This window comes from Megachile rotundata, chromosome 4 (genome assembly GCF_050947335.1).
Source record: "Megachile rotundata isolate GNS110a chromosome 4, iyMegRotu1, whole genome shotgun sequence".
NCBI lineage: Eukaryota > Metazoa > Arthropoda > Insecta > Hymenoptera > Megachilidae > Megachile > Megachile rotundata.
This window is the reverse complement of record NC_134986.1, coordinates 7889804-7908133: the sequence shown is the minus strand read 5'-3', so window position 1 is coordinate 7908133 and position 18330 is coordinate 7889804. Positions and strand designations below refer to the sequence as shown.

The 18330-nt window shown below is 35.2% G+C and overlaps 1 protein-coding gene across 9 annotated transcripts in view; it reads right to left on the bottom strand.

The window, feature by feature from the left end:
* Nucleotides 1-18330, bottom strand: part of DIP-lambda (Dpr-interacting protein lambda) — a 126163-nt gene that overhangs the window by 21907 nt on the left and 85926 nt on the right. For 8 of the 9 annotated variants that reach the window (XM_076531444.1, XM_076531442.1, XM_076531441.1 and 5 more), the window contains one exon: nucleotides 18218-18276. The exons of the other annotated variant lie outside the window; for it this stretch is intronic. The gene's annotated coding sequence lies outside the window, so the exon portion shown is untranslated. The remainder of the gene's footprint in view (nucleotides 1-18217; nucleotides 18277-18330) is intronic. 9 annotated transcript variants of the gene reach the window in all.

The following is an 18330-nucleotide window of genomic DNA, read 5'->3' as shown; positions in this document are numbered from 1 at the left end:
CCTCATATTATACTACAGCATATAGTACTTATTAGTCAGGTATTATCAAAGCATGTATCACCTATCAGTCACATATCAGCTCGTCCACTTAGTTTCAAGTAAACCGCAGTAATCGATCATGAATAGTTTTTCAAAAAGAGTTCTCTAATTTAATTCCAATAACAAGCCATCCTAACAAAATTTAATTACGGGACAAAAATTATGAAAAAGAGTCCTAAGAAGCTCTGGCCCAGAAAGATCCCAATTCCAACAAAAAGGAAACGAATTCTTCCAGCCGATGAATCATGTCGAGAAAAAGATGTAGACTCGAATAGGTCAGTCTTTGAGGGGAAAATATCGTTCGGAGCACTTGCTATGCCGGTAGCGCGATCACCATGATATTCCTCGCATAATTATTACTGTACCAAGCTCTCGAAGGAATCTTCTTATCCGTTCCTGACCAGAATATCGAATTACGGGCTGGCATCGTGTACAGAGACAGATTTTTCTGTCACGTACCGTTGAAGCGTCTGCTAGAGAATCAATTCCTGCAGGCAGCCAAGCGTCAGAATTTCTTCTCGACAGGGTTGTACCACTGGAACGCGCGGTTCGAACGGCAAACAGCTTTCAAAGGATTTTCGTTATCGCGAATATTTATGGACTGATAGATTCCAATGCTTTTACGATAGATTTTTGTTACATTTCGTTTACGTCTTTTCACTAATTTTTTATTTACTCATTTAATTTAACACTATCTATCAATGCACACTTACTACGAATAATAAATATTCATTTTTAAAAATGAACAAGAAACATTTATTTCGTGAATGAATAATAAATATTCATTTTTAAAAAATGAATAAGATATATTTATTTTGTGAATGAACAATAAATATTCATTTTTAAGAATGAATAAGATATATTTATTTTGTGAATGAACAATAAATATTCATTTTTAAGAATGAATAAGATATATTTATTTTGTGAATGAACAATAAATATTCATTTTTAAGAATGAATAAGATATATTTATTTTGTCAATGAACAATAAATATTCATTTTTAAGAATGAATAAGATATATTTATTTTGTCAATGAACAATAAATATTCATTTTTAAAAATGAATAAGATATATTTATTTCGTGAATGAATAATAAATATTCATTTTTAAGAATGAATAAGATATATTTATTTCGTGAATGAACAATAAATATTCATTTTTAAAAATGAATAAGATATATTTATTTCGTGAATTAACAATAAATATTCATTTTTAAAAATGAGTAAGATAAATTTATTTTGTCAATGAATAATAAATATTCATTTTTAAAAAATGAATAAGATATTTATTTCGTGAATGAACAATAAATATTCATTTTTAAAAATGAGTAAGATAAATTTATTTTGTCAATGAATAATAAATATTCATTTTTAAAAAATGAATAAGATATATTTATTTTGTCAATGAATAATAAATATTTATTTTTAAAAATGAGTAAGATATATTTATTTTGTGAATGAATAATAAATAAGCATTGATTGAAACAGAATTTTCCGAAGTATTGCGAAGATATCGTTGTTAATTAGTTAGTTGAATAAACGACAACGGCACAGTGCAAAGGACGAAGAAAGTTTCGTACGGTTGTTATTCCAGCCTTGTCGTTCGTCGCGGTGAAAAGCCGCGTACCGTAATACGAAGACTAAACTTAAATTTCTGTCACCGTTGAGAAACGATGTTTCTGTTTCTGACACGCTCGGCTAGCGTCAACGACATCGTCGACGACGACTGCGACGTTCTTTAACGGATTTTGAATCTTTCTCTTTTCCGCGAAACTTTTCAGTTACCACTGTCGGAAGAACCCTCCGAAAGTTCGTCAACTTGCAACGAGGACATTACCGGTGATAATTCGAGTTAACGGCAACGAAACCTTGTTACTTAGCTTTTCCACTGTCGTGAATTCTCAAGTACGACACGAACGAGGTACTTCGAAACTACCCGTACGTAACCGCGAGCTACGCAACTTTCGACGTAATTAAAAACATCGCGTTTTGTTATTGTGTTTGTTCAAACGATTCGACTAGGTTGTTAGTTCTAATGCGATGTTCGAATGCGTTTTACGTTACGAGTAATGGTACGTCTTGTGCAACGACGACTGAAGGGACGAACAAAACGAAGAAGTTTATGGACGGTTGGGGTGTTCGTTTAGGGATCACTTTCAGATTTTACTATTCAGACATTTTTAGTGACTTGGAAACTTAGGTGAAGTTTCAGATTTTTAGATTGCAAGTGGTATTTTTGGAATTTAGGAAATTTGGAATAGCTTTAAATTTGCTATTCAGACATTTTTAGTGACTTGGAAATTCGGGTATACAAAAGTCTCAGATTTTTAGATTGCAAGTGGTACCTTAGAAATTTGGGAAATATAGAAAGATTCTTAATTAACTATTCAAACATTCTTAGTGATTTAGAGATTTGGGTATATACCAGTCCCAGATTTTTCTATAATTAATTGAAGTAACTGAGTTTGCAGTGCTGCATATGTGTCACATATGACATAAGAGCAAGGGTGTTTAATGTTCCTATTTCATCTTTTGGTCTGTTGATTCATACCTCTGTTTGAACATTAAGAACTGTTAACAATTCCTGTACCTTGCTTTTTCCATAAATAATTAGTTTAACTGAATTTAGAGTGTAGATCACATATGTCACATATGACATACAAATAAGGGTACTTAATTGTTCTATTTCATCTTTTAATTTGTCGATTCATATCTCTGTTTAAACAATAAGAATTGTTAAAAATTCCTGTATCTTGCTTTTTCCATAAATAATTAATTTAACTGAATTTACAATACAAATCACATATGTCACATATATGACATATATGACATACGAACAAGGGTACTTAATTTTTTTATTTCATCCTTTAATTTGACAATATATATCATTGTCTCAATACTAAGAGCTTCTAAAAGTTCTTTTTATTTGCTTTTTCTATGAATAATTAATTTAACTGAATTTATAGTGTGCATTACATATGTCACATATGACATACGAACAAAAGTACTTAATTTTTCCATTTCATCTTTTAATCCATCAATTTATATCACTGTCCCAATACTAAGAGCTCTCAAAGGTTCTTTTTATTTGCTTTTCCTATAAATAATTAATTTAACTGAATTTACAATGTGGATCACATATGTCACATATGACATACGAACAAAAGTACTTAATTTTTCCATTTCATCTTTTAATCCATCAATTTATATTATTGTCTGAACATTAAGAGCTCTCAAAATTTCTTTTTATTTGCTTTTTCTATAAATAATTAATTTAACTGAATTTACAGTGTGGATCACATATGTCACATATGACATATGAGCAAAAGTACTTAATTTGTCCATTTCATCTTTTAATCCATCAATTTATATTATTGTCTGAACATTAAGAGCTCCCAAAATTTCTTTTTATTTGCTTTTTCTATAAATAATTAATTTAACTGAATTTAGAGTGTGGATCGCATATGTCACATATGAAGAGTATCAACAGTACATACATCAAGAGTACATGATTTTTCTCTTTCATCTTTTAATTTGTTACTGTATATCACTGATTCAAAAGTTTCTTTCATTTGTTTTTTCCATAATTAATAAATTTAATTTTTGTAGTATCGATCACATATGACCACCATGTCGAAATCAACCAATGACGAGTATACACGTCGAAGTTGAAATGTTTTTTATAATACATTTTATGAAGAAGCTTAAAGTGAAACGACGAAGGATTTCATAAAAATAATGGCTAATTCGTCAACGTCAACCGGACTGAAATACAATTTTAGACTGACGTGTATACATGTCGGTCGCAGTTTACTGGTTAGAGCTACCGGGTTCGTAATCTTTTAATGAACAATTATTATAGATCTCTACGTGTTGAATACACTTCCTGTTCCTTGAGTAAAGCAGAAAATAGCAAGGAGGTAAATGTGACGTAGAAGATGTCTAAATGTGACACTATTCGTAATGTACCAATATCATTTTAAAAATATATGATAACTACCCAAACATTTATATATAAATGACACAAGATTCGTGTAATAACTGGATAAAAATTCGTCGAATATATGAACAAAAATTCTTAAAATAAATCAATAAAAAAAGATTCATATATAATAATTGAATAAAAATTCATTGAATATACGAACAGAAGTTCTTCAAATAAATTAATAAAATAAATGAACAAAAATGCATACAAAAATGTATAATAAATGATAAAAAATTCATCAAACAAATGAACAAAGATTCATGAAATAAATGAACGAAAATTCATTTAGAAAATGACACAAAATTCATACCACAAATAATAAAAAATTCATATAACAAACGTATAAAAATTCATACATTAAATGAACCGGAGTTTATAAAATGAATTAACAAAAAGTTCACAAAACAGCTGAAAAAGACTTCACAAAATAAACAGACGAAAGGTCATAACATAAATAAAAGTTCACAAAATGAATTCCTATAAAAAATGTAAAAAATACTGAAACACAAAATTTACAAAATGAATTAGCAAAGATTTCATAAAATAAGTACAAAAAAAATCATAAACCAACTTGCCAAAAATGCATAAACCAAACAAAAGATCATAAACCAAACTGCCAGAGATGTACCCTAACCAAACAAACAAATTACTAGAAACTCATATAAGATCGTCAAAAATTTCTCATACAAACGTTTATGAGTGTGTCAGGTAAAAAACCTTAAACTCTTGGTCGAAGATCGAAGGGACGGTTTCGTAGAACTCGTCAGGTCGCGACGTAACATTACGTCGGGGGTAGGGGAATGGTAAGCCTTGGAATCTCCGTTTACCGAGTACAGCTAGGTATACAGCGAGTGTCAGGCAGTGATGGGTGGGCGCGAATTAGCACGATTAAGATGGTATCGCATCGGAGCGGACAGGAGAACAATGCGAAGCCAAAGAGAGAAGAGGTCGGGTTGTTCAACCTCAAAGTAACTGGCAAGAACGACCGCGATGGAGCTCCGTATGGGGGATATCTATGGGGGTATTTGGTGAGCGTGTTGCTCGGGATTACCGCGATGCAGGAACGACAGGCAAAGCTGGCTCTGGCTCCAGCTTCGGCTTCGGCTTCGGCTTCGGCTTCAGCTTCGTCGGTCAGCTCTGATGCTGAGTTACGTTCTACCCTATATCCCTTGGTCCTATTACACACGCGGCATGTCCCCATAAATACAACCTGAAATTCTACCGGATACGGCATCAATTTTCCTTACGGCCATTTATCAAACTTACGCGCCGCGATTATTTCTCAAGTACAAATATTTCTAAACTAACTGGGTAACGCTACCGATTAATGGCCTTCGTTTACGCTTAATCCAATATCGGGGGATAAAAAGGATACTCGGGTGTCCTTATCCTGTTATTCTACGCTGAAACTCTTGCAGGTCACGAGCTTCCACCTCGGGTTTGTTAAGGTTTCCTATCCTGTTTTTGAGATACAAAATAAGTTTTGTTGCTTGTTCTTTTTAATTTAGATGTTCACTGTCTGGTGTTAAGAAATTTTCATTTCTTACAAAATAATCGAGATTGTTTAAAATACTACAAGTAGGGACTTGAAATCAAAATTATTTTCAATTACTACAAATAGGGACTTCAAATCAAAATTATTTTCAATTACTACAAATAGGGACTTCAAATCAAAATTATTTTCAATTACTACAAATAGGGACTTGAAATCAAAATTATTTTTAATTGAAGTCGATTTATGAAGTTGGACAAAACTTCTTGAAATGTAACTTTTCAAATTTAAGGAAAACTAGCGCCATCTATTAAAACAGTATGTTATCTGAAAACAGGCTTTCCTATAAAACACAACAATCATTATTGGAATCGGTGCATTGATGGAAGGGATGTATTTTAAATAAAAAAAAATTAATTTTGGCAAGATAATTCTTTTCCTTTTATTTAAAAAGTTATTTTTCCGACATACTGTGTAGTAAAACGGATTTAGAAGTTTGTCGGAGTGCAGCTTTGGAGAAAATGATAGCAGCGGGTGGAATTGAAATGGTGGTACAAGATGGCGCAGCGAAATGAAGTATCAGCGCATTCGACGTAATCGCGATATAATTCTAAGGTAATTAGCGTTTTTTAGATACCGATGCATCGATGTACATCTAAATGGAATTTTGACGGATGCGCGTGGTTGCAGCTGGATGGAGGATTCGAGCCATCGGACGCGCGTATTTATGGGAGGGACGCGCAGAATTGAACCTAGCTTACGCGTACACGTATCCGTCGGTATATCCGCGTAAAACCGTGTCATCCTACGCGTTCCAGCTCGCGTATTATCCATATAACGCGAACCGAATCGTTTCCCGTGCAATCCAAAATCATCTTTAACCCGTAATTTCGTGTAATTACCTATTCGGTTCGATTCGATTCGATTCGAGGTTGAGAAATAAATTAGGTATCGTTGTCCGACGAAATGGTTTGACCCTCTACTTCAAAAATTTCAATCTCGTACTCTTTACGCGAAATTGACTATTTAGTTACATGTGTTATCAATCTGTTATCTACGTGCTTTATAATAATTGCACAAAACATGATCTTGTATTAGTATTTTAATTCTGGTTAGTTTGTTGGTAATATTGTGAACTTGTACTTGTCTTTTGAAACTGAGGTAACCTGTATAATTCTAATGCTATTGTATAATATTATGTAACTAAATGTTATATAAAATATAAATGAAGTACGTAATAAAATATAAGATCACTAATAATAAATGACCTATACTAAAATAATTTAAATATCATTGAATAATAATATTAAGTAACTGTACACTAGTAACTAATCAAATATTATTAATAAATTATAATTGTACACCAGAAGTACTAATACCAAATAAAAGTACATGTGATCCTGCATACCAAAATAGTTCTAACATCACCGTAGAATACTAAATATCATTTAAACTTATAATATAAGTACTAAAATACAACATAACCTTAAAAATCTGAAATCATCAAAAATAAATGAACGCAAAGTACTCTCATAAATAATTGTACAACAATATATCCAATAAAACAATTATACATGTTCAATAATACATGTCCAATAATAAATGGAGTACAAAGTTGAAAGGAGCAACTCCAACGAAAAGCTCAGTTATCGTGAAATACGAGCAGCAAGTAAGTAAGTAGAGTACCGTTTAGTCCGTTGGGTTGGTAAAAATTTATAATTTATTAGAGATTCAATGAACGTTAATCCAATGGTAGGAATGCCGATAAACTGTTCGTGAAAGAGTAACGAACGCGGCCGTTCGTAGAAAAGTCGCCCTCTATTTTTCGTCTTTTCTCTTTTCGCCGTCCGTTTTTAACCTCTCGTCTCTTTCACTCTGCTCCGTCTCTGTTGCTCTCTGCCCCCGTTCGTTCTATCGCCTAAATGTATCGGTAGGCAATACCACTTCTCTGTCTAACGGAACGTAAAGCGGATTCCGCTGCTAAGCAGATGGAAATTCAGGCAATGCGAACGCGGTAATGTACCTCTCCGCAGCGTATATCGGAGCGAACGGGAGAGGATTCGCGTTTCCCGATGGAAGACGAAATCGACGGAACGCGGGAATGAAACGGAACTGGATGAGAACGCGTCAACCTGACAAAAAGATGCCGAAAAGAAGATGCGACGGAAACGGAACAGAACGGAATACCTACAAGATATTAAAAAATACCGCGGTGCGAAAACACGGTGGATGGATTTAGAGCTGGATGGATGGATTATTCGATGAAAAGAAAAACAATATACGTTAGGTGGGTATGCGTTGGAAAACGGTGGATCAAGGTGAGAAAATGAATTTCGCGATAAAAATTTAAAATAGTCTTTTATTCTTGCATTTCTGTTGCGTACTGCGGTTGCAACTTTCGTATTATCAGATTTTTCAATTTTTCAATTTTTCAATTTTTCAATTTTTCAATTTTTCAATTTTTCAATTCTTCAGTTTTCGGATTTTCAATTTTTCAATTCTTCAATTTTTTGGGACTCTTAATTTTTCAAATTCCTAGATTTCCAAATCCCTACTTTTCCAAATTCCTGATTCCCCAAATTTCTAGCTTCCCAAATTCCTAGCACCCCAAATTCTTAAATTTCCAAATCCCTAGCTTCCCAAATCCCTACCTTCCCCAAATTTCTCACACCCCAAATTTGTAGCTCCCCAAATTCCTCACACCCCAAATTTGTAGCTCCCCAAATTTCTAGCACTCCAAATTCCTAAATTTCCAAATCCCTAGTTTCCCAAATTCCTACCTTCCCAAATTTCTGACTCCCCAAATTTCTAGCTCCCCAAATTCCTCACACCCCAAATTTGTAGCTCCCCAAATTCCTCACACCCCAAATTTGTAGCTCCCCAAATTTCTAGCACTCCAAATTCCTAGCACCCCAAATTCCTAAATTTCCAAATCCCTACCTTCCCAAATTTCTGACTCCCCAAATTTCTAGCTCCCCAAATTCTTGGCACCCCAAATTTCTAGCTCCCAAAATTCCTACATTTCCAAATCCCTAGCTTCCCAAATCCCTACCTTCCCAAATTTCTGACTCCCCAGGTTTCTAGCTCCCCAAATTCGTGGCACCCCAAATTTCTAGCTCCCAAAATTCCTAAATTTTCAAATCCCTACCTTCCCAAATTTCTGACTCCCCAGATTTCTACCTCTCCAAATTCCTGACACCCCAAATTTCTAGTTTCCGCAATTTCCAGCACCCTAAATTCCTACAAGATAGGCTCTCCAAATTTCTAGCATCCCAAATCCCTAGCTTCCCAAATTCCTGACTCTTCAAATATCAAGCTTCCCAAATTTCTAAATCGCCAAGAACCTTAACTTAATTGTAAAACTTAGTTAAAAAGTTAAATGAATTTTCTTAAAGTTATTATTTCTCTACAAATAATTTTCACTATTGTTTGTTGCACTATGATTATACATCACATGTCACATATTATAGAATCAGTAAAAAAATGCTTATTTCAAATTATTGTATTAAATAAAATGGTGACTGAGAGTCACCTCTCGAGCGCAAAGGGTTAATATAAAAATTCCTACGTTCTCCTTGATGAAACATTCCTAAAGGCTCTAAACCTAAACCAAAGGCACGAGTGATTTTTCCAGCCTCGGTTGTTTTTCCGCGTAGGGAAGATTTGCTTAGCACACTCCTTTCGGCGAAGGATAATATTTTATTGTACAACATTCTCATCACTTTCTTGATTTCTTCAGATCAGATTTTTTCAGTGTATCGACGTATTCGGTCTGCAATGTGTTCCCAGTGAAATTATTCAACGTTTTCCCAGTCGTTTCGATTACGAAAATTAATTCTGGAGAAATTTGTCAGCGACACACTCTATCTACGTGTATATACCAGCAGCTATTCCAACGGGAAATTTCTCTACTAATATCTACGAATCGAGCAATTATTTCGGGTGATTCCACAAAATTGTGCGCGTACAAATCAATTGTTGCGTAATTTACGCTTTCGGTCGAAATTATGGACACGTTGATTGTACATTAGGGAGATAGAACTCCGTTATTGTGCGCTCATCGCTCACCATAATGAACAGATACGCGACATCTAAATTTTCCAAACGTGTCATAATCGCCATAGTAAATGGGACATTTATCGTTGCTTATCATAGACGATCGCTAGTCACTCGATGCGTACTATCAATTTCCTATGTTATTATAAACAGAGAATTGCAGAGACGATCATTTGGTGTTCATTATGCTTTTGCAAACTTATAATAATTTTTAGTATGATTGTTGTAAAAATTTCTGAATAAGGGAGTTAAGGTTAAGTTACAAATATTTGTAAGGACACAGGTGTTGGTCAACTGCCATCTTGTTAGACAGCCATCTTGTTAGGCAGCCATCTTGTTAGGCTGCCATTTTGTCAGTTCAGAGCGTTACAAAATGGCGGCGACTGGTCTTGTTTAGTAGACGTCGTACAACACTTAAATTGACAGCAAATTTTTATAAAAGAGAGAATGTAACATTCAATGAGTTCTCTTCATCAGAAGTAAAAATACGTGGTACTAAGTTCTGGAGCGTTGCCTGACTGCCATCTTGTTCAGCAGCCATTTTGTCAGCTTCATACAATACAAAATGACGACAACTCGTCTCGTTTAACAGACGTGACTGAACACTCTAATTAGCAGCAAAGTTTTATGAATGAATGAACCTAACACTGAACAAATCTTTCTCATTAGAAGAATATATGATACTTTAAGTTTACTGCTGTTGTTCGACTCCCATTTTGTCAGCTGTAGTACACAATTGCATCTAGTCTTGCCTGGTAAACGTCATTCGACACTTTGAATTTGCAATAAAGTTTTATAAATGAGAGTACATTTATTAAGTACCCCTTGTTAAAAGTAAGAATAGCCACTAAGTTAACAGTTGTTGTGACATTGTCATCTTGTCAAGCTGCCATGTTGTCAGTTTACAATACACAATAGTTTGATTTTGTTTGTCAGACGTCTGAATTGACAGCAAAGTTTTATGAACAAGTAACACTTAGCGACTTCCCCTCATTAAAGGTAAGAATATGTACCAAGTCCATGTTGCCCGACTGCCATCTTGTCAGCAGCGAAGTACAGAATCGCGACGTCTGGTCTCGTTTGGGTAGACGCGGTTCGACACTCGAATTGGCGGCAAAAAGGAGGAAACGAACGCGAAAGAAAATACGAGGGTAAGAACGGGTTATTAAAACATCTGAAAGCCAGTGGCTCGGCCCGTTGAAACAATAGCCACGCTAGCTGCCGATTGTCAGCGACTTCACGAATCTCGTTCGCTCGGTTCTGAATTACCGTGCTGTCAGGGATCCTGGATCTGAATGGCAGTCGTAGAGGCGTCGACGCGATGCCGCAGGAAGCTCATTAGGCATCGCTCCGAGCATTTTCTGGCCCTTGCCTCCTAGACTTCGTCAATTTTTACTTTACCCGCCTATCCGTACCCCCAACCTGGCAACCTCTGCGTGTACATATGTAAATACCGGGTACATAGCCTCTGCTGGCTTCGAGAATATCACCAGCCGACAGGATTACGGATTCGCGGGAAAATTTCGTTTCAATTTCAAATGATCATATCTGGGGTTGTTGGAAGGAAATCCCTACTCCTATGATCAATCAGACGTCGAATTCTATTCTTCGGCTTCCACTTTTATTCCCTACGATCGAGGATTTATTGATTAACGATGAAATGTTTGTTTCGTTCGTAGGTTTTCTGCAATATGGAATTTTTGATGGTGTGCTTGAGTTGGAAGTGGTTTGAGAAATATAGGTATGTTAGGTATGTATTGTGTATGAGTCACAAGATGAGATTTAGAAATATACTTTCTTGTTTTTTGAACTGAATGGACGACTTTATGTAATTGTTAAATATTAAATAATAACTAATTATCTAAATACCTAAATTTCTGAATACTTAAATACATAAACACTTAAACATCTAATCACCTAACTACATAACTACCTAACTATCTAACTACCTAGCTACCTAGCTACTTAACTACCTAACTACCTAACTATCTAACTACCTAGCTACCTAGTTAGGTAGTTACCTAACTATCTAACTACGTAACTACGTAGCTACCTAGCTACCTACCTACCTACATACCTAAAATTTAAATCCCTCAATCCCTCAATCCCTAAATTCCCAAGTTCCGAATCTGTCAAATTTCAAAAACCTCAAAATCCCGAAATTCCAAAAGTTGCAAATTTCACTATATTTGGTAACAAGTCGACTCGGAGATGTTCATAAGAACTTTCGACTAAAAATAGAGCGAAATCCTTAGCAATCGGAAAAGATGTTTCGAAGAAGGCGCAGTTTTCAATCGACGCCGTTGTCATCGTGAAAACGAATTTTCCGGAGCGACGAAGCTCCCCGAGTCAGGAATTACTATCGCGGATCCCGTGGCAGGATGTTCGTTAGCAGGATTTCTTTTCCCTTCGTCGTCCAGCTGGCCACTCGACTCGAGTGCATTCTTATTCATCCGTTTTTCAGTCATTGTCGGAATCCTCTTCGCGTTGAGCGCGCGATTCATCATTCGTTTCAGAATTCATCGTCCTTCGAAGAACCGAGCTTCCGCTGCAATTGAATGGAAGAAATTACATCCCAGAAAATCTCCTTTCGTGCCGAACCCCAAGGAACGCTTCGTTATTTCCACCCTTCTCTTTCCCGTTTTCGGAAACTAACGACGATCTCCTCGTACTCACCAATTTAACAACTTTTCACTGCACGGTTGATCATCGAGGATCATTCATTGAGAAACATTGTTCTCGTCCGAGCTTCCTTCGAACTTATTACTAGACGGAATACGGGCATTGTTTTAATTTCTTATAAATTCAACAGGGGTTTGCCTTTTGTGAATACAGTCCACATAGTCGTCCACGACCATTGTTTTCAGCATTTTTCACGTTTTCCGTAAAATTAAAAGGCCTGTTCGTAATGATATAATTTATTAGCTGCCATGATACACTACTACTGTACATAACGTTATTAACATACGTTAATATCTTGTCTTTCCACCCTTTGCTTTGGTCACAGCTTCCGGCATGCTCTGTATACACATGCTTCATATCTTCATTATTTTCCCAAATATCTGTAATTCTTTTCAACTCAGATAATGTGGTTGGAGAGTTGTAAACTAGTCTTTTGATTAGGCAGACATTTTCTATGGCATTCAAATTTCACCTGACGCGCCATCGATACTCGAGCCTAACGTAAACACTCGCACGGCCCTTAATCGCTCGTCACCCACACAATTTATTATCACGATAACAAATTGCTATGTATATGTTATCAAAGTATTTACTAATAATTTTGCATGACCTATGACAATTTTCCATATACGACATAATGTTATAGCCATGGAAGCGAAATTTTCTGTGGTCCTTCGATGGCCAGGGACTATACACCGACATATTTTTTCAGAAGTTTAATAATCTGCTTGTAATAAATTTAACACTGGTTGATTTTTGTAAATTCAACGCTGGTATACTTTTGATGAATCCAATCCTAGTCTATTTTTGATACATTCAATGGTAGTCTACTTCTGATAAATTCAATCTTAGACTATTTTTGATCAAATTCAATGGTAATCTAATTTGATAAATTCAACACTAATTTGGCTTCGATGCATTTAACAGCTGTCGACTTTTCATAGATTCAGCATTAGTTTGGTTTCCAGAAATTTAACCTTAGTCCTTAAACCTTCTGATAAATTCAACACTAGTAAACTTTTGATGAATTCAACTTTAGTCTAGTTTTGATGCAATCAACAGCAATCTACTGTTCATACATTCAGCACTAGTCTGCTTTGAGTAAATTTAACTTTAGTCTACCTCTAACGAATAGAACAATATTTTACTTTTGATAAATTTAATAGAAGTCTACATATGGTAAATTTAACACTAATTTAGTTTTTATGAATTCAACTTTTGTCTACCTCTGATGAGTAGAACAATATTTTATTTTTAATAAATTCATTGGAAGTCTACCTTTGGTAGATTTAATACTCATTTATTTTTGATAAATTCAGCTTGAATCGTACTTTGATGAATCCAGTACTAATTTATATTCGATCAGTCAAACATTAATTTACCTCTAATAAATGCAATGGTAGTTCATTTGTGATCAATTCAAGGTTAGTCTATTTCTGATAAATTCAGCAGTAATTTATTTTTTATGAATTCTGAACCAGTGTACCTCTAATAAATTCATTAGTCGTTTATTTTTGATGAAGTCAAGATCAGTATACTTCTAATAAATTCATTAGTAGTTTATTTCTGATAAATTTAACACCAGTCTACTTCTAATAAATTCAACACCTGTCTGCTTCTGACAAATTGAATGCTAGTCTCTTCCTCGTATTATCGCATTTCCAGCAATATCCTATTATTCATATAACCAAAATACACTTACTAACAAACTAAAATAACTAACAAAATTCAAACAAAATCAATAAAGTTTCCCACAAATATAAGAAACGAGATGACATATTGCAAGTGACATCTTCACAGCTCTGCACAGTAGTTGATCAGAACAAAATGTCAGTTGCTATTTCGTGTCAATGTGTCTGTATGAAACAATGAGTATCAGTGACTCAACGTCCATCTGCCATAAGCAACGATGGGAATAGGAGTAGAAGTATAAACGAAAGCTTGGATTCCATTACCATGGGATGAACAGGGTTCTAGGGTTAATCTCAGCTTTCTTGTATAGAGGAACCGAACACCACGACGTTTTCGAGGGATTCTTGTTTAATAGAAAATTTCCGTTTTCTGCAAGATAGAATTTTCGAGTTTTTGATTTTTTATAAATATTTTCAAATTGCTAAGTACTCGTGTTAGGGTCACAAATTTGTAACTTTAAAAATTGTCAAATTGTCAAATTATCAAATTATCAAATTTTCATGTTTCCAAATTTCCAAATTTTCAAGTTTCCAAATTTCTAAATTTCTAAATTTCCAAGATTCCAAATTTCCAAATTTCCAAATTTCCAAATTTCCAAATTTCCAAATTTCCAAGATTCCAGATTTCCAAGATTCCAAATTTCCAAGAATCCAGATTTCGAAGATTCCAAATTTTCAAATTTCCAAATTTCCAAATTTTCAAGATTCCAAATTTACAAGATTCCAAATTTCCAAGATTCCAAATTTCCAAGATTCCAAATTTCCAAGATTCCAAATTTCCAAGATTCCAAATTTCCAAGATTCCAAATTTCCAAGATTCCAAATTTCCAAGATTCCAGATTTCCAAGATTCCAAATTTCCAAATTCCCAAACTTCCAATTATCCATTTTCTAAATCTCACCCTTAAGTCCTAAAATCTCAACTTCCAAAACCCACAAACGCTAAAATTCCAAATGCACAAATTCTCCATATTTTCCAACTTCTCAATACACGAACCCCAAACTCCTAAATCCATCAAATCCAAACTCTCCATATCTCCAAATTCCTCAACACATAAATCCCCCAATCTCAAAATCTTAAAATACCCGAATGAACAAACTTTCCCTATCTCGAAACTTCCGAAATCGTAAAATAGCAATCCACAAATAATTTCACGTTCGCTGTTCCAAGTAGTACTTACGGTCCGAACAGTGCGAATAATGGCAGAATGATTGGCTCCTTATCTGCTCTCGCACAGAACTAAATGTTTGCTGGTAACAACGTAGAAACGTGCTATCGGACGAGAACAATTAATCCGACTGGTCCGGTTCGTCGCCACCTTCGAAATTCAATCCTAATTGCAACGTTCGCTTCTGCGACTAACGACTGTCGCGTTTAAACCGAACAGGTTAGGACGTTTCTCTCGGAGAAATGAATTCGTTTCGTTCGATTTCTACATTCTGTCCGTTGTACGCGTTTAATCTGTTAACACTAGCTTTAGGGACGTTTGATGGTTAGTTGTATTTAAATCTGAAATAAAATTTTCGTTGGAGTTGCAATGTTGCGAGGATTAGTACGCGTTGGATTACTACGCGTTAAATATGCACGCGCTAGATTGCTACGCGTTGGATATTCACACGCTGGATTACTACGCGTTGAATTACTAAGTGTCGGATTACTACGCGTTGGTTAACTACGCGTTAGATTACCACGCGTCAGATTCCTACGCTTAGAATTGGCACGCGTTGCATTACTGCGCGTTGGACTAACACGCGTTGAATATCTAAGCGCTGGATTACTACGCGTTGGATATCCACACACTGGATTACTACGCGTTAGATTACCACGCATTAGATTCCTACGCTTAGAATTACCACGCGTTGCATTACTACGCGTTGAATATGCACGCGCTAGATTACTACGCGTTGGATATCCACACGCTGTATTACTACGCGTTGTATTACTACGCATTGGATTACTACGCGTTGTATTACTACGCGTTGGATTACTACGCGATGGTTAACTACGCGTGGGATTACTACGCGTTGGATTACTACGCGATGGTTAACTACGCGTGGGATTACTACGCGTTAGATTACCGTGCGTCAGATCCCTACGCTTAGAATTACCACGCGTTGCATTACTACGCGTTGGACTAACACGCGTTGAATATCTAAGCGCTGGATTACTACGCGTTGGATATCCACACGCTGGATTACTACACGTTAGATATCCACACGCTGGATTACTACGCGTTAGATTACCTCGCATTAGATTCCTACGCTTAGAATTACAACGTGTTGCATTATTACGCGTTGAATTACTACGCGTTGAATATGCACGCGCTGGATTACTATGCGTTAGATATCCACACAATAGATTACTACGCATTAGATTATCACGCGTTAGATTCCTACGCTTGGAATTACCACGCGTTGCATTACTACACGTTGTATTAACACGCGTTGAATATCCACGCGCTGGATTACTACACGTTAGATATCCATACGCTGGATTACTACGCGCTAGATTACCACGCATCAGATTCCTACGCTTAGAATTACTACGCGTTGCATTATTACGCGTTGAATTACTACGCGTTGCATTATTACGCGTTGAATTATTACGCGTTGAATATGCACCCGCTAGATTACTGCGCGTTGAATATTCACACGCTGTATTACTACGCGTTGGATTACTACGCGTAGGATTACCGTGCGTTGCATTACCACGCGTTGCATTACTACGCGTTGGATTACCACGCGTTGAATAACTACGCGTTACTTGAAGCTGCCGCTCTCGCGTCTGCGCATGCGTAATCCTCGCGCTCTGATTGGTCCGTGTTTTTTCTTAATAATTCAAAAACGAAACTTCAAACCCCATTTTTGCGAAGGGAAATCTCATTCAGAATCACGTCAGCTACATTTCAGAGACCTACTAGTTGTGAGACACCCTATATATTATATTATACAACACACTCTATGTGAAATATTGTATGCAGTGTATATTATTATATCGTGTACTGACTTTAATATTTCATTCTACATTTGATTCTATACTGCATTTTATATTTCATATAACAAATTAAATATTTCGTCCCACATATTTTTACTCCACTGTATATTTCATACGTCAAAAATATTTTTCTGAACACTTGATTTAACGTTCCTCTTCAGTTTCACCTACAACTCAAGCTGTGAATAAAGCTTGGCTTTCAAACTCAAACGCATATACTTATCCCGATTAACAATTAAGTAGACGCACAATATTAAAAGAATCGCATAAAAAAGAAATGTATTTTTCACGAGGCGCTAATTCACGAGGTATTCTAGGCGTCCTAAACTCTCAGCCGCGAGCAAACGGTTCGCTTTCCGGTTTAATTTCAACAAAGTTTCCGCCCGTTTATCTTTTTACGCGACCACTTAATTTTAATTGAGTCCGTTAAATTCATTTCCAGCGGAATCCTTGGTGTACTTGGTCACTTTTAGAGTAGTTACGTAGTAGATATACTCGCGTACTCTCCTACCCGCGGATATATTCGACCGTTCTCTTCCAGCGAACTTCGTTTGAATACGTTCTAGATTCATTCTGGCACGAGTGGATGGTCCAAAGATTTATGGAGGATGGTTGCACCATTGACAAAATCCACGGTAATACCAGCCACGGTCCATAGATACCGGTTACATAAAAATCCTCCAGCGTAGAATCTCTTTGGGGATTTAGATCAATCGCGACAAATATGTACGTGTATCTTAACATAGGTGCTTAAACGGCTTTCAAAGAAATTCGATATGCTTCTTCTTAGCTTTACGTTGTTATTGTCAGATTTATGATATTTTTAGTAAATATTTTTTGTGCTTTATAATATTTGTGGCACGTATTGTAATATTAAAGAAAACATGATATTAGATAGGACATAAAATATAGTATCAGCTATTGAATAAAACATGATATAAAGTATACCATAAGATAAAAAGTCAAGCATAAAATGAAGTATAATGTGAAATAAAATATTAAAGAAAGTACAGAATAAAATATTAAATAAAGTACAGAATAAGATATTAAATAAAGTATACAGTAAAATATAAGATAAAACGAAATTTTATATGAAGTATAATTTAAATATAATACAAAATGCAGTATGATTTAAATAAAATATAAAATGCAATATGATTTAAATAAAATATAAAATGCAATATGATTTAAATAAAATATAAAATGCAATCTGATTGAAATATAACATGTAATGAAATAAAATATTTGAGCGATTTAATGGAATGGTTAAAGACTCACCGTGTTGTAACATGAGGCACCCTTCTTTCGTCAAAGTTTGAAACAATCGCCTCGTTCGCCTACAAAACATTAGAGAAATTATTAAATCGATATCGAAGAAGTGTATCCACTCT